Genomic DNA, 23,879 nt, shown 5'->3' on the forward strand with positions numbered 1-23,879 from the left:
ACCGAACCAGAGCTGAAGTGACCTAAAAAGTCACTCCTAGCTAGACATTATTCAATGGTGTAAAGGCTGTAAAATGAACTGGACTCTTGTTCCGTTGTCTGCTGACCTGAGCAGGCATTGAAAATGATAACTTGCCTCTTTGTAGATCCCACAGTGGAAAAGAGATCTGCTCCATGTATAGATGAATCTGCTTGCAGTCCATCTGATACGCAGAGCTCCTGCAGCAGGCTCTCTCATGTGTTTAGGCATAGCCCAACACAAAGTATGAGCACATAAATGGATTAACAACAGAAACATACCCATGAGGACTCTTGTGACTAGTTTTTCAGATCCAGTTCTCTAAGCCTTGCTACAAGCGGTAGTCATTAGCAAATTATAGACTGTGGAGCCCGTATGTTGAACTTGATTATCATTTCCTCATCCATTGTGACTAATACACAGAGAAATAGTCTTCCATCTACTTCTTGTAGTAGGAGCAGGCTCAAGTCCACAGTAAGCTTTCCTTAGGTATAGTCTCTCGGATACTATGTCTCTGTTCACCTTTCTGCTGCTTGGGACAGATCAGGTCGCTGCTTCAGGTCTCAGTTTTCACTTCTGTGGTGTTGATGGGGTCTTACCTTTGTGGTGCATTGAGACGAATTTGCCTTTAAAAGCTCTGCATTATAATAATGAGTCAAAGTGCATTGTAGAGTTTCTTGACTACCTTTGTTATTATATTGGTGGTGGTTGAAATTGTGATTTTAATGATGCACTGCTTAACTTTTGACATTAACATTTTTCAGTTAAAAAGGGAAATGTGTACAAATCCACCCTACAACTAGCACCTCAAACCTAGGCCTTGATTTACCTTTCCCTTTTGAGGAGTTTGCATAGCACCTGCAGTCTGATTTTTCTACTCCTGTCAGTATAAATCAGGCCTCGTAAATCAAGCTATAACTACAAGCCTTTTATCTGTGACTTTTATTTACAGTGAAAATAAGAGGCTTCAGGAGGTGAAACTGTTGTCACTTGAGCCATATTCACCTGCCTGGAGCAGCACACAGAGTATTCTAGTCAAGAGGCAGCCTTGCTCTTGGAATTGGTTTACAAATAGACTTCCAGGTTGTGAACCTTCTACATACTGTTGGAATAAATTGGCATACACTTGAGCTGCACTGAAAGATGGCCTAGTGGTGATGGTCTTTCCTTGGGTTATGGGCATTTGCCCTCGCTTTGCTGTGGATTTCTTATGACTGTGCAGGTGTGTTGCTTGGGCTTTGTATGGGAAACTGACAGTAAGTGAGGTGTGAGTAGCTGAGGAATGAACAAGTGTTAATTCTTATGCAGAAAGGCTACAGCATATGAAAACCTTTGCGTTTTATGTCACTTGCCATTCCACACAGTCTTTTAAAGGTACTGATCATGCTATTACGTCTCCATATCTGCTTGATCCTAATAGTTTTTCCATATGGACAAGTCCTTTGTTTTTTTGTCTCATTACCCCTTTATAAAAAAGGGCTAGTAGCACTCACTTTTTTTTCAGGAGTGTCACAAGCACAGATGCACAAACACAAAAAGCTGTTGTCTGTGGGAGTGTATACCTTGCAGGTACAGCATGATGAGAGTGGATTCGGACAGGAGATGTTGCTCAGCCTCTCAGGATCCTGAGCAAACACTTGCTGTAGAGTTGGACTCCAGCTCTCTGAAATGTTTCTGCTCTTGAGGTTGTAACTTGGAAAGGTTGTGACTGGGAAAAGATCGTCTTTTAGTCTATAACAGCCCCTGCTTCCAGAGCATCCTGCCTTTTGGACTGTGGTGAAACCGGGAGCACTGTGGTCCCTGCTCTGAGGAGGTTCCAGCTGCTAAATTCTGAGTGAAGTAATGCAAGTGTGGGCTGGACTTGGGGGTAGGACTGTTTTGCAGCAGTTCATCTAGATCTACAGGGTCACAGGGCAGAGTCTGCCAGACTACTGAATCTAGTTTGTGGCTGAAAGCTGATAATGTTTTGTTCAAATACTTGGATTAGATGTTTTGTCTCTAAATAAAGAATGTGTGTGTGTGGTGTTGATATGTTGAAAAATCTCATTGGTTTTAAAAACCTAGATCAAATGAGTAATGCATCCTTCAAAATAAGGAGAAACTGTTGTGGACAATTTTTCAACACTTGACAACTTCCCAGCCAATTTACTTGCTCTCAGCAGAATAAATGGAGCTAGCCTGTCTCTGGTGTGACTGCCAGCTATTTCACGCAGCTACCCCGACTGCTCTCTGAATTGAACCCATGGAGAAATTATTGCAATGTGGAAGAAGGGACTGAAGGTGCGGGGAGCTAATTAAATTGCAAACATGGGGGTTGTGAAGCCGTGGTTTCATCTCAGACAGATAAGTGAACTATGTTTAGAGAACTGATTTCCATATTAGTGAACGTGTGTTTCCTGAGATCTGATTCCATGCATTGCGTGGACATACGGTAGATGTAAGAAACAGTCATGTGAACTTGTCTGGTATCTCTGGATCCTGTCTGACTGAGACTGGAGCTGACAAGTAGTAAGAAGTGGTCAGCTGTGAATGACATTGCAATAATCATTAGTTACAGGACTCCTTGCTAAAAGTTGCCTCCTGCCACGCCATCAATTTTTGCCATGAATTTTTCTAGTTCTCTTTGGAATGCCCTAGTTTTGCTTTTTGCTTTTGCAAAGTGATGAGTGGTACAAAGCAGTTACCTGAGGCTGCAGAGAGGGTCTGATCTTGATGACATTCAGCTATTTGATTTCTGTTCAGACACATGTGATCCCTTAGAATCTCAAGAAGCTTCAAAACAATTTGGGATACAGAGTGAGACTAATCTCTTTGCTGTATTGGAATACATAATAAAGACAACAAGGTGAAGCCACTGCAGGAATTAACACATTCTGGGAATGTGTTAATAAGAGTGAATTATATTAGGTGGGAGAGGTAGTTGTAATGATTCTACTCTTATTTGACAAAAATCGAAACATATTTGGATTACTGGTTTAGGCATTCCTGTGAGCACTGCAGGAAGGTGTAGATTCATCTTAGAGTCCCCTGGTGACTTCTTATCATTTTTATCAAGAATGATAAGCTGTAAATGTTACTGAATGTTACCTTTAAAAAAAGAAACTGCTTGTTCAATCTGAAAATGAGATCTCTTCCAGTGCATGAAGTACTCACAAGAGAAGGGCAATGAACAATTGTCTTTTGTCTCTCTTTGAGGTTAAGCCAAGAAGTAATTAATTGGAAGCAATACAGATCTTCGCTTGACACTAGGAAAAGCTTCTTAACTTTAAACACTGAAAGTATGTTGCCCACATAACAGTGGAACTGTGGTAGAAGAGTTAAGTACATTACAGACAAAAAAGGACAGAGCCTACTATATTTTAACACATCTCTAGGTTGGTCAGACCCTGCTCTTCTCTGTTTAGTTGGTTGGGTTTTGTTTTAGAAAGGGCATACTAAGTGAAGAAGAATTCTGGTCGTTATGGCTTCGTTTTGCTAGAAGAACAGAACAGTGCACTGAGACAAGGTAAGCCTCTAAAGAAGAAATGCTTAGATCTGCTGAGTGAAACAGCCTTTAAATGGGAATCTTAACTGCTCATTGAGTTGCTTTTCGTTCTGTTTTAATTCAGCAGATTTCTGTTGCTCTGGGCTGCACACAATCCAAGCAGTCCCCTCGATATCTCTTATAAAATCATTTTGCTTTTCATTGTTTCCAGGGATTACATGAAATTGTACTGCATGCCACAGTCAAGCTTTCTCTCCACTTGATCTCATCATACTCGCTGTGCAGAGCATTCTCAGGCACCCTTAGGGAAGGAACATTCCCTCCTTTCCTAAAAAGTTAAATTAGATGCAGCGGACAGCTCTGGAAAAAGACAAAACATGTTTATTATATTCAACTACTCAATAAAACGTGAGCAAGCAAATGAAACTTTTCTACAGTTTGCCATGTCGAAGGTGGAAGCAGTGACTTTCTGAGTTCCCTTCCAGCTCTGTGATTCCCCTTATGGATAAGATGTGAGTTGGGGTGTTATACATCCTGTTTGGACACGTAGGCAATCCTACTAGTCATTTGTACTGTGTTCATCAAAATGATCCTAGCTCAGAAAACAGCAGTACACTGCAGCATGTAGCTTATAGACTGGCTGATAGATGTGTGAAGTTGCACACTCCATAGTTCTGGATAAATGGCGTGCTTACTTTAAAGACAAAGTGCAGAGCTCATGAACCTGTGCCTGTACAGTGTAAACAGATGCAGTTTCTAGTCTCTGTGAGACACCAGCTCAAAAAATCTGCTGTGGTGTCAATGGATAAATGAGGAGTACCTCATGGGTGCCTGCATTCTAGCATTAAAGTGCTGCAATGGAGAAAAAACAGCATTTCACACTTCCTCTTTAACTTTGACAGATGCAAAAAAACCCAGTTGGACCATCTCATGTGTTTTCTCACATATGGGTTGAAGGGAGCAGCTAACATTTATGTCCTATGGTGGGAGCGTAGGTTCCTGAGAAGTTGATTGCAGATAACAATAGTTTTCTAATAAAGAGATCACAAAATACTCCTTTGAGTAGTCGGGTAACTTACACCTACCCTTGCTCTGATCTATCTTTCTGGTGCTAGCCCAACGTATATATGCTTACCCATTGCTTGACTTCAATTTTGCTATGCAAAGAAAAGTTGTCCTCTTGAGTGGGTCTGAGCCCATGTGTACACTGTCTTGTTTGTGCAGAGACACAGATCTGGAACAAGATTCAGTGGGAGCTTCCATGTGCAGGTGGTTTTAAAGGAGACTTTTAGAATGTTTCTGTTGAAAAGTTTTCTCCTTTTTCAGGAAGTCAATCCCAGCTCTTTCCTCCCTTCCAATTCAAAAGCCTTAACCAAGTCTATTAAAATCGCATTTGTCACAAAACAATATGCCCAAGGTCATACTGTATTCACTAGGTACTTTGCGCTAGTGAAACTGTATATGGGACGGGTTGGTGGAGAGAAAGATCATCGGTAATTGCTAGGAATTGTACAGAGCGTTCCACAGTTGAAGACTATTTCTTTTTTCCCAGTGTACCATTTTCTTCTTTACTTAATGATGTAATTACTAGAAGAACTGTGGGAGAAGGGGGTGGTATGGCAAGCGTGCGCACGTGCACAATTCTTGTCTCTTGATCAAGAAACGTGGACTCCAGAACAGGGGCAAACAGGTTGGAGGGAAAGCCTGGCTCGGGAAACTGGAAAGGTGACTTTCCAACCAACAGTACTGTGAGCTGGAGACAGAATAGGCTCGCCTCAAAATAGGTGGAGTTAAATATGAGGGAAAGAAACGAGCTACTAGAGTCCTATGATAGCACCTGGTGGTGGGGAAAAAGGCCATAAATGACTGCAAATTCAGCTTAGATTGGAAACTGAGAAGTTTTAGTACAGTAGGGGGAGGTGAGTGAGATTCTGGAACAGCTTCCCAGTGAGTGTGTGTGTGTGTGTGATGGGGACAGCAGGATTGCTGAACTGCTTTTAAATGGAGCTGAATCACTTAATAGTAGTGATTGCATGCCACTGTGTTTACAGTGGTAGAAGACTGGGTTTGATGAGCCAGCAGAGTAGGTCCATGCAAACACTATTCTACCTCCACACTACCATATAAACATTAACTGATTTAATTCTTCGATCTCTTCAGGAGGCAGGAACATCTGAAGTGCAGTTTGCAAGAATGTTTGCACCCCATGCTGTGGTTTAGGGCCTGATACCATTGAATCTCTGCCACAATGAATGTAAATCATGGAGTATTTGAATGTTACCCGGCGGAATAATCATTCCTAACGCATCTCTAAGCTTCTGTTTGTTCAGGTGATTTGGACAGTTCTTAAGCAAATTGTTTGTCATAGTGAGCGTATGTCACAGGTGGGCTGATTTAGGTAACAAGCTGTACCTCTGGCCCAGTTGTAGATGGCTTGCTTTGTCCAGCGCACTTTGTGAGGTTAGCTCCTGTGCAAGTGCTGACTTGCCAGATGGCCTCATGCCCAGCAACTGTGTTGCTCTTCCTGAGGTGGAAGCAGCAGGGAAATGTATGGTTTTTCAGGGCCTGGAGAGAAAGATTTCCAGTTCTTGAGATGATGTCTGCTCTATATGACTGATTAAACGCTCGCTGGAGGAGGGATTGAGAGGCAGGCAAGTTCTCTGCAACACCTGGCTGGGCATTTTCTTTCTCCTCAGCTTAACAAGTAGTTGAAGTACTTCATTTCAGCTGTCACTGCTTCAAGAGGATGGGCTGAGCTAGTTGTTCTAAATGAATTCTTACACGGAAACAAAACAAATGCCCAAATATTTTGGTTAGGTAAAACGAGAAATGTTTCCTGTCCCGCTCTTTCTTCTGTTCTACTTACCTGACCTTCGATGGATGTTGTGTTTGTTGTAAGAATACTTGAGGGTATCACGACTCTGAAGTGGTCTGCCATAACGATTTGTGAAACTAAAATGAGACACTGTTTTCCACCTCATTTTTTCCATGACAGTGGATGTTTGTGCATGTAAAGTATTCGGATCTTTACTTTTTCAGGACTGGTAGAAATCAGTTCAGGCTTCAGCAAGGTGACTTTGAGATTGGCTGTGTAGAGTTCCCTCTTTGGAACCCACACAGCCACATAATATATTCTGAAACCAGCTAGACTTGTCAGAAAAGGAAGACGTAGTATTTTTGATCTGCTGTAGGTTAGAAGGAAGAACCTAGGCATGAGGACATGGTTGTACTCTGCTGCCGGTTATTCCAGTGTGAGGCTGCGATGACTCTTAATTTCACCGCGCCATCTAATTCCATGAAATGTCTTGTGAAATTCATCAGTGATCTCTACATCCTGAAGCTGGTGTTTCTACTGGAGATAGCTGTGCAGAATTGTCAGCGCTTCTGGTGGAATGAGATAAAGGCATTGCATTTTCCTTTACAGCCATATGTTGGCAGGTCACTGTTGTACAGCATCATGACAAGTGCTTTCTCTGTTGACAGTTTTTATATGGCAGGCAATTTAGTGGCCTGTGTCTCTTCCGATGACGGTCCGTAAGGAAGGCCTATTTAAATCCCTGTGGCAACAGGATGGAGAAGAACCTATTAAATCACTGGTGTCAATAGGTCAGAGACTGTGTTTTGTGGTGATGAACACCGTAGTGCTGAGATTGTTTCCATTTAACACAACTTGCCACTGCCCAATTTATAAACCTGACTGGTGAACTGGGAATTGGGATGGCTTTTTGGGCAGACTAACATCCCAGAGACTGAACAGCAGCTACCAGCATTATCTGTCACTTCTCATGAGCACAAAATCCATCACAAAAAGAGCATGCAATTTCTGATGCTTTTTTAATGAACTGTCTCATAGAGGGAGTGAGAGAAAAAAATGTTTGTTGCTGAGTTACATAGTAAAAAGTTGGCTTTAGAAAGCTCTGGATTTCTTTTGTGCTTGCTTCATAGTATGTAATATCACCGGGATTGCACTCTGAGCCTCTCTAGCTAATACCACAGCCTCTTAAACACAAACATTGAATTTGGAAACAGTTTTACTGCAAACACTCAGAGAGCAAAGAAGATAAACACGAGGAAATTGTTTCAGTATTTTGACAATCAAGTTTGAGAGGTTTTACACGTGGATTCTTGACAGTTCAGCATGTCAGAATACTAGAAATGAGGGGTAGTGACAGGAGGAAGCAAATAAAATAGGAACCTAACCCCTCAGCAAAACAATAATTAAAAATCAGAGAATAGAGGAAAGATGTAATTTTTCCAAGGTGCTGAAACAAGAATACAAGATTTTAGTTCGTGTGGTCAGGGTGCACGTGGGGCTTCATTAGGGCTTTTATGACTGCTGCTATTAACAAACCAATGAAGTGTCCACTAAAACTCAACATCAGCCACTGAGTATCAACATGGGAGCTATACAAGCATAATGCTAATTTCTCTACATCTGTCTTTTCTTCTTTGCATACAATCCCTAATTGCAATTTCTGGTTTGGGGTGGGTTTTTTTGAGTGGTGACCTTCAGTTAGGTTAAGGTCAATTCGTTCACACGATTGGCAAAGTGTATTGAAGTTTGACAAGTTGTGGTTCTTGAGAATTTCAGGGATAAAATCACCAGATGAAATATTGGAGTAATAATAATCCTCAGTAGTTTTTTAATCTTTGATGCCAGTTTGCTTACTTTCTCCCAGAGGACACTTCCACCGCTCTCCCTCTGCACTCCAAACCAAAGAAGTTATAAATGAAGTAAAATTCTTGAAAGATCTTGGTTTCTATGTGTGAACCAAGTGTGAGCAAGCATCTTTTCAGAGTGGGTTGAGTTGCTAAAAAACATCGATTATATCTTAATATGAACTATTTTGCATATCTCTGTGGTCATCTCTTCAGTGATATGTACGTGCATAGTACTGCTTTGTATTTCTGTGTTCTCATATTTCTTACCTTGCTGTCCATGTGATTGAACTCAGTCCAGCAGAAAAATGGTTCCAAATGGTTGACAGGTGCTGAGTACTTCCTTCATAGCTGCTTAGCCCTGGCAGCAATGAGCTATGACTTCCTACCATAGGGTCACAGGGAAGCAGTGGGCTTACCTGCTGTATTGAGATGCTTAATAGTATGCCTTGGTCCTTGCTGATACTGAATTTTAGTCAGAAAGGTCTTCTTGTCTTCTCCTCTTTTGAAGATTCTTGATGTATTAGTAGAAACAAGAACTTATATTAAACGTGCAACTTTTAGATGCAGTGAAACAGGAGAAGCCTAATGATACCTTTTTTAGCTTTGTAATTGATTCTCACATGTGTGATTGTCATGTACTTTGCCCAATGGTAATGCTGAATCTACAGCATGGAGGGTGAATCTGTATGTCTTACTTGTGGTTTTCCAATGCGTGCACGCATGCAGATGCGCATACAAACATCCACACGCTTGTTTGTCAGCCTCTCTGGTGTTAAAGCTCTGAATAATAGAGGTTCATACTTGAATTGGCAGGCTTTAGATTTGGGCCTGACAGCAGACAGTGGTGTTTACTCAGAGCTGCTGGCTGCACTATGTGGAATTGTGGGTCAGTTGAGGAAAAATGCTGAAGCCCAGCTTGCAGTAAAGGTCACAGAATCATTGCTGCCCACCTCAGTTTTCTTCCTTTTTGAAGAGTTGAGTGTTTGCTATTCCAGAGTAAAAAGGGAACACGAAGTGCCTTCAGAAAATACCCTAGCCTGAATGCTGGATCAGAGCATACGGGTGCAAGAGGAAGAATTATAACCAAATGGTGTGCCCCACTGCCAAATCCAGATCAGCTCTTTGAAGCATTTGGGGGGGGGGCACTTAGCATTAAGGAAGAAATTAGAAATCAAGTCAGTAGCATTCCTTCCTGTTAAATTTCATAGAATGTGGATCTCCATGTAGAAAACCAGCTATTTCTCTTGATGATGTAGAACTGGCTTTTAAAGTGAGCTCTGTGCCTTTACAAGCGCTCAGAACTATTTGTATGACAGTCATCTTTGTAACAAGACTTTCTATTCCATTTCTGTGTGGGAAGGGAGGTCTGTGTGCAATACTGATCATGAAATGAAGACTGTGAACATATTGCTTAGAACGCTGCTGCTGTTATAAGTAGCGACAAAACCAGGCATCAAGGTACTTCAGTGTGAATGTGAAGAGTTTCAATTAGTCATGCTGATAAGTTATTTGCTAGAAGATGCTGTTCAGTGGCCTTTGTAGAAGTGAATGATCTTGGACCATTTCCTTATAGGTGGGTGAGACATGCTCAACATGAAGCGTTGTTATGTAGTGGGCTTGTATGTCAGGGCTTGAAAACTGAGATAAATAAAATAAGTTTAAAGGACTGGTATGCCTGCTTGTACATGTGAGGCCCTCAGCCCACAGATCACCTTGGAAACCACAGTACGTCAGGCCCACCAGGTAGCAGGGAGCATAAAAGCACAGCAAGTTTTCTGGAAGATTGCAGTGGATGCTTGCAATGTTCCTGAGCTAGAGAAGCTTACTTCTAGAGAACAGAGCTCTTTTGGTGCCAGCATGATAAGACATTTTTTTGTTGTTTGCTGACAGCGCAGTACTGTGTTTTTTGAGTCTTCTGAATCTAGCCTCACCAAGTTCTGGTCCTTCTTAGGATTTCCTAGGGTAGGTCTGAAGAACAGGACCTACCTGCTTCTGCCTCCCTGTTAAGCTGTATGGTAGCAAGTGGCACATAACATTTATGTCACTTTTCTCTGGCTCTGGGCAACTAGACAGGGATGATCATAATTCCTAGCGTGTGGGGAGGAGCGTAGTGTTGTTATCTTATAGCAGTAAGTGAGATAAAAGCCATCTTGCTAATGCGTACAAAGCATGAGTACGACTCTTCTATAGGATTGAAACTAAATTGTGCGTTGGGGCACAGGCTTGAGCAGTGCTTTGTACATGAATTGTACCACTCTTGAGGTTGTGCTGAAATTTCACGTACTGCTGCTTCAGAGAACTGCAGTTTAAGGTAGCTCTGTTTGCCTTGTTGCTTTGGGTTATGTGTCGTGTTTTGTCACCAGACAGCAGCCCTTGAGAGGCAGCAGGGAGTAGCAACAGCAGCTGGTGCTCAGAGGAGAACAGAGCGATTCCTTGTTCAGCCATTATTCCTGGCGTGGATGAGAAAGGGTAAGTGCACAAGAAGAGGGGAATTCTGCATAGTTTACGAGGTGGTTCAGAGGAGGAGGAAACCTTCACACTTAGTATTGGAGAGGACCATGAAGGTGTTACTGTAGTCCCAATGGTGGGGAACCTCTGTCCCTCCTCCTGCTTAAGTAGTTGATGGGAAATTCCTGTACCCTATACTTTGGCTAGGGAGGCTAGAAGGCACGTGGTGCTCATGCTGGAGCTATTACGGATGGAGCAAAGGAGGCTGTGGTATGAGTCTCAACAGTTAACATGTGGTACTATTGTCAATGTTAACCTATTGGGCGAATGAGACCATAACATAAAGTTAGCACGAAGGCAGTGGAAACCTTAGTACCTGCTGTAGAAAGGAAAAGCTGTGTGGGGGTAAAGGCCTAACAGTATAAATGAATCATCTGAGAATGCTCGAGAAGAATCCCAAAGGTTTGATCGAGGTAATTGTCATGGAATATTGCCTGTACATTTCTGTGTCCTGTCATCTGCATAGTGCAACCATTAGATGGGGGTCCTAAGAAAGAGATGTTAGCTGAAATGATGCCAAATGGTGCTTTGGTTATGTAGCACCTATCAGCTGAACCTCCACAAAGATTTCACTTTTTTTTTTTTTTAAGTTCATGGTTCTATTTTGTTTTAGTTTCCATTATGAATCAAGAGTTTAAACACCTGAAAATGAGACAATGTTGGTTAGCTATACTGCAGCAGTCTTCAGCTGGCTCCTGCTCTACCTCTTCTGGTTCATCCTTTATAGTAATAGTCAGGGAGTTCTGCGCTTTTTGGTTCGGCAAAAATCCAGCAAGCTTGTTGCTTTGAAATACAGCTGGGAAATACTACCTTAAAGAAGTAGTTATGTCCTTAGAATAGATTAGGAGTCTGATGTTTCTAATAATAATAAATTAGCGAGGCAGTACATTTTCTGCTTCGTAACTGACTGGAAGGCAACAAGATTACTTACAGTGTTTAGTTTCAAATATTAGTTTTCTCTTCCTTAAATTGCATTAGTTATATCTAATTATAGGTACAGTTTTTGGTAATCAATTTGAGGCATAACGATGTGAGTTACCTCTCTCTCTAAAGAATATATTTTGACTTGGAACATTAGAGGTATTTTGAATGCTGTGTGATTTTCATTTATGAATTGATTACACAGGTAATTGAAATGTGACAGACTCTGATAACATTTTGTTGGAACAAATTGGTGAGTTCAACTTGTTTCTCAGACATATTTTTGCCTCCATAAAGGCAAAAGAAATGAGAGTTTTCATCTGCTTCCCATACAGATATTTACAAAGCATTTAATATTTTTGCACTGGGTGTTAATTTTTCTTTCCGTTGTGATGTCCATCAGAACAAAGAAAACCCGAACAAACCTCCCTTCTCAAGCCAATAAACCCAGCAACAGAGCTGTTACTGCCCAATGACAGTAACCCAGACTCCAGCGTACTTTGGCAATTTAGGTGTAGATTAAAATTAACTTAGGTCACTCAAAACTTACCATTGCAATTATGATATTCACAACTAAGTTATCTAGTAACTTAATTACTTCTTGATTATGATGAACTGCAAAACTATGCAGTCACTTAAAGACTTCAGAGTTGCTTGATACTTGATAAACATATGTAAATGCTGTTACAACTTCTTCCTTGATGAAACTGAATGACCAACCTTATGTGAAATGCCAGTTAAAATAAGTATTTTTACTTCCATCTTGTAATGTCTCTGGGTACTGATTGGGCGACTGCACACAAGTCAGCACACAAAACCTTTACTCAAAAATAAACTGTTTGAAGTACTTTAAATGCTATATATGTAGAAGATATTAGACAGCACATAGCCAAATTTTTGTCTTGAGTAATGTAATTTAGAATCCAGCCATGCAAATGTACACACTTAAATTTACTTATGAGTAGATTCATTAACTGCAACAACTTGTTCGTTTACAAGTGTGTGGATAAATTCTCTTGGCACTGGAACTTAAATATATTGTGATACATCATTTTGCTGGAATGGTTAAAAGCAGACAAAACCAGGCTAGCCAGAAACAGTTGTTTGCCTTTGGTAGAGAATCTGGGGAAGGACAGAGGGGGGGAGAGTAAAATGAGAAATGTTGTTTACCCGCCAAGAAGAAAAACTTGACTCAAACTTCCTGCAGAATATAAAATTTCACTAAGTTAATTCAGGAGTACTGATCCATATTGTTGTGGATACTATTGAAATGTTTCACTGGGAAAGTGTCTAAAATTTAATTTAGATAATATATTGATAGATTTGTGCCTACGTATGTGTGTAAATACACACATACACACATATGGCTACACACTACGAGTATGGGTGCCCTGCCATATGTAACGTTACAGATACTCTTCTAATACTGTGATTTGCATATTTTTTCTTTCTTCTGCAATTTGTAGATTGCTAAAATTTCTCCATGGGAGATGTGGATCCCTGTATAGTAGATTTAAGCTCATTGAAAGCAAGCCTTCTTTTCCTGGTGGAAATTGTCAGAGATTTGTAGAGTGTCGTAAGATTAATAGCAGCTTTGAACTAAGTTTGAACGTCTTGCTAGTGGCTTTTTTTCAATTCATTGTAATCAGTGTTTAAAAAGTAACAAAATAGTCCTTCTGATAATTTTGGAGGTGAAAATAATGTGATCTAAGATAACTTTTCGTAGTGCTTCCTAGTGTTTCCCTGTGTTCAAAACCAAAAGAACCCTTCATTATTTGGTACACGTGTGTGTTGTTTTGTGCAAGTAGGTTTAGTGTGATGAACTTGCAGAACTAGATTGAAGCACTACCTTCAGTTACGTATTGAAACAGATGAACCATGGGCACTTCCCGAGGTTTTGTGTGTGCAAACTGATTTTCACCACCTTTTCCTGGGGCAGAATTTTGCCTGGCTCCTTCCAAAGTGTGTCCTTCCAGTGCCACCTCTTGGTAGGTTCACACACTGACATAGCTGCAGAGCTAATTTTCATGGATAAAGAATTAAGCATACCCTTAAAACAAAACCAGCCTTCTGTCCATGTATCTGCCCGCTGAGCAAGCATTAACCTCGTCTAGTATCAGTGCATACATGGAAGCCTGGACTCCAAACTTCTTTGTTGAAAATACACTAGGCCTTATTCAAAGCAGAGGCTGGCTGATGCACCACTCCTGAGTTTAGGAATGTTGCTAGAAAGGCTTGCATGCATTTGGATTTAGCCCACTAGATAAAAAGCTGTAATGTAATATTTTCCAGCAGATTCTTCTATCAATTTAGTGTGCCTAGTAGCCTGGATGATAGTGCTGAGTGGTCAGCAGTTTTTACAGCTGATGTGAAAGGAGATGTGCTTTGGGTGTATAAAGGGTTGCACAATCTTATGTGCTTGGAGGAGCAAAATCAAGGTGCATGTCCTTTCAGAATGTCCTTCTTCCTGCTTCTCCCAAGATATCAATAATGCTTCATATTTTAGAGAGGAATATTTTCAGGTGGATGACGGCGGTACACATTCAGCTTCCTGCAATAGGATCCAAGAACGAAAGGCCAAAGTGAGGTAGGCACCTAGCACCTCTTCTTCAGATCTTGCAGTTTCTTCATTCTGTCTTGATTTGATCCTTTTCTCCTTTTTTAGGCTGTTGCTTAGTATTTTCTGTTTATTTCCAAAGCAATGTAACTGGTAAATCTGCAGGTGAATGCTATTTTTTCAACAGCCCTTGTATACATGTGCGTGCTTAGGCACAGCAGAGACTGTCAGCTTTGACCATTGGTCAGTTTGTTGCGTTAACATCTCTTCTTTAAGGAGATGGTATTGGTGGTTACAGTGCTGTGATCAATAGCTCCCTTGCCCTTCACTGTGTTATGGATTATATCTAAGAGTGCTGAGAAAAGCTAGAGATGAAGAAGTAGTTGCAGAGAATACTCCATAAAAATGCTCATCTAATCTAATAATATAGACTGAACAGATGAAAAGGAATTGAAAAGCACTATTCAAATGCCAGGCAATACCAAAGAAATCATCCTGCAAAAGTGTTTTACAACGATAATTAGGAAAGAAAACCACCTGTAACTGTACATACTTGAATGGGAACAGGAAGGTGAAAAGCTTTCATTATGTCAGTGGAGAAGGTGAAAAGCCTTATTCTTCTTTCAGGTGTACTCCTAATGAAGCTGTGGGTTCCTGACTGGCAGTTGAGCCCTAAAGCCCTACTGGCAATCTCAGTAAAGGCATTCTTACTCATTTCAACAGCAGATACTTAATGTTTAATTGCTTCAGCATTTCTGGTGATACTTCCCCCATGTGTTTGGAAAGCCCTTCATAATGTTTTTTGAAGGGCATACGCAAGTATCATCACTTTCTCTTGGCTCCACTTGCAAGGAGGATCCACTGGCAAGGCACAGGTCTCTTGGTACATAGAAAAGAATGAGTTTTCTCTGTAGTTTATCTTAAAGATGCAGGGATGCAGCGGTGTCTAAAGTTCCTTTTGTGTGTGTTCAGTGTTTGTTTGTGAGTTGATTGGAGGGTTGCTCAAAAAGAATGAAAATAATAGCATCTTGCCCCAGCAAACAAAATTGACCCCTTTCAGAATTAGTGGAATTGCTCAGAAAATAAAATATCAGGCTTCTTAATGGAGAATTGTAAACTGCTCTTAAGAAGTTCTTTTAAATTCTCTTTATTTTTGAGGCTGCTGAAAGTATTGACAAAGTTTGTTCAATCCAAAGTGTTGATTTTGGAAATGTTAAATTTCACATTGGGGATTTGACATCATTCCCCAGATCGTGGTGGGAAATCTGTTCTCTTTGATGCCTGAACATCATATAGCTCAGGAATTGGGATGTTTCTCAGCCCTGTGCGAGGTACAGTTTAGGGCTCCAGTTTATGTGGCTGAGAGCCAGAATTAGAATTTTCTCCTTTCTCCTTCCTCTTAGAAATCAGTATGCAAGATTATGCTGTGTGACTTTCTCGTGTGCCCGTCCTATTAAAAAAATATCACTAAATTCTGGGACAGAGAGGGAGAGGTTGAAACAGTTGAGGCTCTAGGCTTGTAACACGGGACACAAGAGACTGGCTTACTGGGAGTGTGATGTTTTTATAAAAATGAATTTTTCTTTCAGGTCAAAATGGAATTAGTTTCATTGTCTTCATGGTTCAATAATATGATTCTTGCAGCTCTCTGCATGGTAGTTTTATTCAATGACTACAAAATTTGGAGCTCTGTTGGCTCACATTATGTGTGAAGCGGGATGCGTTATTTCACTCTAAAACAGTGGGCAGTAAGCCGAGCTTTCTAAACTGTCTTTTAAGCAGCATACCTGCTTTATATCACTGCATTGTATAGTAACTATATAGCCATCCTGTATTTGTTCCTACTCATTTTAGATATTCTGAGTACAGAGGAGTGTTTCTGAAGTACCCAAATCTGAGTAGAAGGTGTTTATGACAAGGCTTGAATTCTGAGGTGCATCCTGTTCAATATTGGATTAAAATCTTGACCCAGCTGAAGCAGATGCAAATACCTGTCCTTCTCTCTTGAAGACAGCTTTGCCTGCCCTTCACCTGTGTCCAGACTGCCACTGTATGCCTCTTTGTACAGTAGTTAATGCTCTACTGTTAGGATTATATGGATTAAAATAATGAGAGACCAAAACCACACTTTGATTCTGCTGTCACATTCAAAGTGTGAGGAGAACTGATTTGATCTGGGAAAGTTTCTGATTAGGATTTAAGGAGAGTATTTTTGTGTTTGTCAGTGCCGCCTGTTTTGCCTTTTATGTAAAGTCTGCATCTTTGATGCGTACAGCTGCCTACGGCTGTTGTAAAATCAACCTGACAAGTTTGGAGTCTGATGCCCTTTTTTGTAATTACATGTTTCTCTCTGAAACACAGCAGAGCTGATCTTCGTAGAATATGGTGATCTCTCCCACAGCATATTTTATAGGCAAGTGATTACAATGCAAGTAGTGTGTTGTAACTTAAAACAGGCAATAATAATAAATCATCAATGTGTAGTAATAACTTGGATATATGGAAGCCTGCTTGAATGGCTTGTATAATTTTGTGTCGTGTATGTGTTTCCCCTTCTTACATTTCTTCCTTATAAGGAGAAGTTGTTTTAATAGGGTATGGAGGTCCCCAAGGCCTTGTTCATCACAGGCGTATTTACTGAAGTGTGTCTTCATTTTTCAGGACATCCTCTGCCCAAATTCTCTTTCCTTGGTTTGGTTAATGTGTGCGAGGAGAAGGGCGCGTGGAGTGGTTAGAGGCATGCACTTCCTCTGCCTTGCAGAGGTGTGCCCTAGGCTCGTGGCACAGGGTAAAGCTACTAGGGAAATGCCGAGTTTTATGAAGTCCAGCATGTTTTAGAGTTAGATTGCAAGTAAGGTTGTTGTTAGGTTTGATGATGATCTTCTCATGCACTGTAAATTTGGCAGTGAGACCTGGACAAGACTTACTGAACTCAAGTGACATTCCTGATGTGAGATGACTCTTCTACTGCAAAAGCGCATGAAAAAACGTGATTAATGCAAGCAGTACCACTGATTTCAGGCACAGTCAGAGCAGTGGGGAGTTTTAACAGCTTTCAGGAAAATTGGAGCTCTGCAGAGGGTATTTCCTCCCAGTGTATACTCCAGAGTGACATCTAGGTGTGTTGAACAGCTTGCAAAGAGATGTAGTACGGGTGAAGAGATGCTTCTGTCTTCCTTGCCCTGGGAAGAGGCCCATCAGTTTTCTGCTGTGGTGACAGCAGAATAACCCAAATGGTCCCAGCTGATACTGTGGGAACCAGAGAGTGTTTTCAGTCACCAAGGATCAAACTGATCTCTTCCAATATTAGGTACGCGATCTAAGCTAATTGTCTGGGCTCTTTCTGTGGCTGATTGAGATTTCTCTTAGTGCAAAACACATCTAAAGTGGATGAAATTAGTTGCCTTTTCTGACATCTCTCTTGTTTTGTTATGGGAGGCTTGTTTAACAGACCTCGACTGAGTAGCTAACTTCTAGCTGACTGAAGTGAGGTAATCCCTGCCAAATTCCAAAGTTTATCGTGTAAGAGCAAGCTTGTTGAAAGACTCAGCTGGGCCTAAACTTGATAGCCTCGTGAACTGCTTCAGTGTTTCTGATCATACAACCAGGTATTATGTTCTGGTGAAGCAGATCAATGATTTTCTCGCTCATTGAGACCACAGCCCCTGTAGCCTCTGTGCTGAAAAGAGAAAGGGGGAGTAGGTAATGGGAGGAGGAAGAGAAAGTCATGGAGAATGTCTTGGCAGGCTTCTTACACCTTCTAACAGCACCATTGAATGTAAGTGTGGTAGGAGGTAGAGGAAAACCAATGTGGAATGTAAACCAGTAGAAACTATCTCCCCCAAATCTAAACTGCACTATACTTCTACATGGCCCGCCAGAACTTCTGATATGTTACCTTTGGCATAAGTTATGCTGTTTTGTTTCGTTCACTGCATGAAATGATGATATTGTCCAAAAACAGGAACTGAAACAGTTACAGTAGCCTTGAGAGAGGCTTTCTCGTGTCCCGTAATACCTGAATTAAACAAAGTAATTGGAATTGAGCAGTTTGTCAATTAAATTCTGCAACAAATAAAATGGAGTCAGTAGCATTTCTGGTCATACACTTTCCAGATGATTTTGGGAGATACGCTCATTGCAGAGAGTAATGAGATGTTACTTTGCTGTGCTGTGATGCTTTGACAAGATCTACCTATTAGCAACACACAATTTGGAAAGCTATACCTAATGAATGGGTTCTTACTAGAATTCCCAAGTGAGTACTCGACCTAGCAAAAACGAGGATAATATTGAGATATTGTTGCCCTGCTCAATCTTGCATTCTCTGACCCTGGGCCTGGTTTTCAAGTGTCAACGGGAATTAAACACTTCATACCATTTCAAGTGTGTGAGCCAGAGTTCATCTGAGTGAGCGGTACAGAGGGGCCTAGTAACCCAGATCTTTCCATGCATTTGTGTCCCTAACTCCCAGAGATTTTCAGCTGGAAGCTGGGGCTCCTTAGCAGTTTATGAGCTTCTGAAATGTTTGCCTCTTCTGTATGTAGCAGGAGGGACTGCAGTTATAAAGTGCAGTCAGGTGGTCCTCTGTCTGAAGCAGATGTGTAAGTATGTCAAAGGGAACCGTTTGTCCCAGCAGTTGGTGGGAAGAGGCAGGGAATAGTAGCAGGTGAATTAAACAACAGGTAACTGAATAATACATTTGCTTAGTTTCGTGAGAACTTGTTCACTGTCTCATTTTGCATTTATACGTTGCCTGAGAATCCAGCACTATTTACAGCTTATTCCATGCTGAATTATTTCATCTGCTCGTTATTCCAAATAAGAATTTTCTGTAAGTCTCTATCACATGTGAAGAAATCTAAATAAATTAAGCACATCTGCAAACAGAGCTGCTGCTGTATTTCTTATGAACAAATAGACAGATGGCAGGAAAAATATTCTCAGCTCACTGCTGTGTCAGTGTGTCAAATCTCATCAGGATTAACTTCAGCCCCTGGGTATATGCCTATCTTTCTTCACAAACATTTGTGATTTCCTGGCACTGGTTACCTAGTCCGTACCGAAAGAGAGACTTCTATGCTGAGATGAGTTACACAGATTTAGCAGAAACATTGGCACAGCAATTTGAAATGACTTATACGTACAGTGCCTTGTCCACAAAGCTAGTTAGTTTGCTACTTTGAAAAGGCAATTTAACCATAGAAAATTGTTGATAGTGATCAAAACAGATTGCAGTGTGGAGATTGTGGGTTTTTCAGACTGAATCTAAGCTTTGTAAACCTGCTAGTTCTGCCAAAGTCTATGTACCTTAAATTACTCAAGTTTTTAAATGACTTAAATGCTTTGGAAATACTGCTTCTAAAAAGGGGCTCCAGAGAGTCACAAGACCAAGACGTAATTTAATTCTTGCAAGGTAGGATTTGAAATATTAAGCAAGTAGGGATGGGATTTGTGTATTCATTTATGTTTGAAGGTTGGCTCTAGAACTTCAAAGGCAGACTATGGAAATGGACTCCAAAGACGCAGAAGTACGCTTCGATATTTTATCTCAAGATGTATTGTTTAAATCCATGGATTTATTAGCTAAAGAAAATGTTGTGCTGTGTGCTAGGTTGAAAATTCCCTTCTAGAAATCACTCGTTATTCCATATGTTAGTCCTGAGCTGCATGCAATCTCTTGTTGACTTGTGCTGTTCTGCTGATCTGTAACAGTGGAGCTTTTTGCTTGATAGGTATTTCCTTCTACCATGCTTCAGTTGCTCCTTGTAGCTTTCTGTACTCGTGTTATTCCCTAGTATCATTGTGGTGCTTGCATTTTTCAGCCACACTTAGATCTCTTACTGAGCATGATGCTGAACAAGTGATCTAAGGCGTAAGAGGCAGGGAGAGAGAGCCAAGAGGATTTGGAAGGACCTGCCCGGAAGTATGGTTGCTTTGCTTTTGGTCTTCCTTATTTTGTCTTAACCAGGGATGTGAAGGTCATGCCTTTTGGCTCGTGTGGTTTCTTCTTTGGATAAGCTCCAGTTTTTATCATCTGCAGTGGGAAATTTTTAATAGCACTACAACACCATGACAAGGGGATAACAGCCCTAGTACCTGGCACTTTTGAATTTTCCTCAGCTAAGCTGTGCTTCGGTCAACAAATGACTACACGTTTTTATACTGTTGTTCAGCTTCAGGTCACTCCCATGATCTCATCTTGCATGATAGAGAAATATCAAATCAGTTTCTCAAAAAAATTGCATTGATGAAATCCAGTTTATGACAGCAGTCTGGCTTCCTTCGAGCAGAAGCTCTCTTATCAGGATCACAGCCTGAGGAGCTCTACAGCCCCTTTGTTTTTATGGTAATCAGATTGTTTCATCCCACAGTCCAAAATACTTTTGGAGCATAATTAATATTCTAGCCCTTCCGTGTGTCAATCAAACATTTGGGGTGGAAAACAAAAGTACATGATTTTTCCTGTTCCTCTGTATGGCTGTCTGCCTTTACATGTGTTGGTGAAGGGGTTTTCTTGAGCCAAATACTGTGGGGGAAGGTGAAGATATATCTCACCAGCCACAGAAAAACATAACTTCATCAGTGATGGTAGAGACACTGCAGAAGAGGTAAGGAGAGCAGCAGATCCCGAATCTTACTTTGTAACTCACCAAGATAGGGGTGGTGCTGGTGGAATTTTCCAAAGCATTCAGGATTGGCTGTGACTCTTTTGACATAAATTACTCTGGAAGACCCCATTTGCAAAGTGATTTTAAAAACCAGGTTGGATATAGAAGAGGAGCTCTGAATGTTAAGCACTGATTTCTCGCCCAAAGCAAGATTGTCTTATGCAATATGGTACAATCTATGTACCTGTCTTTTACAGACCTAATTATGAAAGTAACTAATCTTTTCTTTTTTTCTTTTTTTTTGGAAACTCACCTAAAAGCTGTCTTTAAAATCATAGCCTTCCTTATTCACATAACAAGATATGAGACAATGTGCGGACAATATGCCATAGATTATTTTGCTAGGTGATAATGAAAAGCAAGATGTTCAGAAGACATATTGCTTAATTTTAAGAAAAAGTAGTTAAATATATAAATCTTTCCTCATAAATTCTCCCTGAATGGTCCTAGTCAGAAATCTATCGTGTAGAAGTATTTTAGTTTCACAATTCATTTTTTCCTACTTTACATCTTTAAGTTGGAGATTGACGCCTGATTAAAACATCTCTCCCACACCAGAGAAATTTCCAATTAAAAAAATCCTTAGCAAACAGGAACATGTCAAGTTAGAAAAATCACAGCTATCTGCTCTGTGGATTTTCCACCAGATACTGACACCTGAGCTCTTTGTAGACTGCAAGAATAATTACAGTGCATTTGCATAGGCTGGCGCTGAGTTCTTGCAAAGTAAATGCAGGAAACGATTACCATGCTTATTCACAGGCCTTGCATATTGTACACTAGATTCTTGAAATAACTGTCTCTTCTTCCCCCCCCCCCCCCCCCCAATTTTATTGTTGTATAGTGTTTCTAGCTTGAAAGTTTTAGACAGAAAATTACTTTCAAACTAACTATGTTGGAATTTGTAGAGGGAACCAAGTAGAAACAAGATCAATTCTTTAAGTAAATATTGGGTCTGTCTGAATTTAAGTGCTCTGTAAGTGTAGGGCCTGTGTGTATCATAACTTAAATGGTATTTCCAGCTGGTCGAGGACAGTCAGGATTCTCCAAGGATAAGCAGCTTGACTCTAGCTGGGATCAAACCTCAACCTACTGTTAGTGTTTTTGCTAAAATGACAACTAGAAATACCAGCTGAGATCAGACTCCCAAATACTCAGTGCTGTACACAGAGAAAGCATATTCAACACAAGACCTATGTGAACAAGACACTCAAAAAGGGAGAATGAAAGCAGTGCTCTAAGAAGTTACTTGCTCGGTTGAGCCCTTCCTTCTCCATGTGTTATGAACTGGAACAGTCCTTGTGGGTTACTCAACTTGAATTCCTTCCTTCAGGTGCCAAATTGTTCCCCATGCAACTTGTATCTATGTAATCTGTTTGACTCTCACTGTTCTACCTCATGTGGCTTCTGCTGTTTCATTTGATAGGCTTTTCTGTTCCATCGTAAAGAAGTAATGTTCTGCCACTGGTAAAGGGAAAAAATTTTCCTGCAAAAGGAAAATCAAGGAGAGCTGTAACTGTTCGCAGGTTTATAAAAGGCTGTTGCACTGACAGGACAAGTAGTGATAGGCATGAACTTCAGAAAGGATGATTTAGATAAGATATGTTAGGTGAAACTTCATAACAGTAAGACTAGTAAGAGCTTGAGCTGCCTGCATATGGTGCAGAGTCTCAAGTAACAAAGATAATCTAGGAAAAGCCTGGACACGCTTTTGCAGAGGATGGTGATGGCTCTAGGCAATCTTTTCAGATCCATTTCAGTCCTGTGTCTCTGCCTTTCTTGGCCTTTCAAGGAGGTGATGCCTTCTGAGAATTAAAATGTCATTTCATTGTTATTGTTTACTATTGATTCATTTATTGTTAGTGGACAGAGCACTAATGGGAGCACAGAAGGGCCAGTATTTTCTTTCCAGTTTTACTACTAGCCTTCTGCATGACTTCATGACCCTGCTCATCAGAGAGACTCCAAGCACCTTCTGGTGTGTCTTTGTTACAGGGATGGGATACTGCACAGTTCCCTCAAATGTTAGAAATGCACCTGTCTTTTCATGGTGAGCACTACTTTTAGTGAACAACTGCAATGTTTAAAGCAATCCTGTGAGCTGATGTACTGCATTGCAGAAAAAATGTTTTTTAATATCTTTTTTTTTTTTATTAGTGTGTGCTATCTTCCTTTTATTTATTGCGATTTATGTCTGGGTACTAAAACTGCACATTAACATAGGTAGAGAGATCCTTATTACTTTGCTTAAGAGGCAATAAGACTTAAAATAAATGCATAAATTATTTACCCAGCTTTGGTGTGAATTACACTCCATTTGGCTGTAAAGCCATGCATTGCAAAAGTTATTTTTGATCCTGCAAATTGAACGGGTTTTGAGATTATGGAGTAGGCTTTTGAAACAGCTCATAGCTGCTCTTGCTGAGAACAATGGAGAAGAGCTTCCCCATTGAGAACAAAGGGAGCTGTGAGGTGCTGAGCACCTTTGAAACTTCATCCGTACAGCTTCAGACTGTGCATTTTGTTAAGGATTCTCTCTGAAGGTTCTAGTAGAAAGACTTGGTTTCGGCAGGCAATAGCACCTAGGGATTTGAACTGATGCTTATTTTTCCTCAGCTGGACAAGCCAGGGCATACTGGAAAGTATGACTGCAAGGTTCCAGGCTCGGAAGAACAATTTTGTTTCCAGCCTGAAAATTTTCCACTGCTGCTTAGACCTGTGTCTGCTGCATTCACACCTGTTTTTGAGCCTCAGCCTTCACCCATTTACTAGTTCTCCCTCAGTGTTTGCACTCACTTCCCTCTGACAACACCAGGTCTCTGCCTACTTTTTTAACAGTGAACCCTACTTTCAGTTCTTCTTGGTCTCTCGCTTTCCTAGGACTCTTTCTTCACAGAAGTCTTTGGGGCTGACTTTTCAGAAATACTGATCTCTTCATTCTACTTTCCCACTGATAAAGTCTTGTGCTAAAGCAGTAAGTGCCTTTCACCACTTACTTTTCTGCGAGAAAGTTGAATGGTCGTGGTTTAAAAACAGATATCTGCATTTTTTTGTTGCC

This window comes from Opisthocomus hoazin, chromosome 5 (genome assembly GCF_030867145.1).
Source record: "Opisthocomus hoazin isolate bOpiHoa1 chromosome 5, bOpiHoa1.hap1, whole genome shotgun sequence".
Classification (NCBI taxonomy): Eukaryota; Metazoa; Chordata; class Aves; order Opisthocomiformes; family Opisthocomidae; genus Opisthocomus; species Opisthocomus hoazin.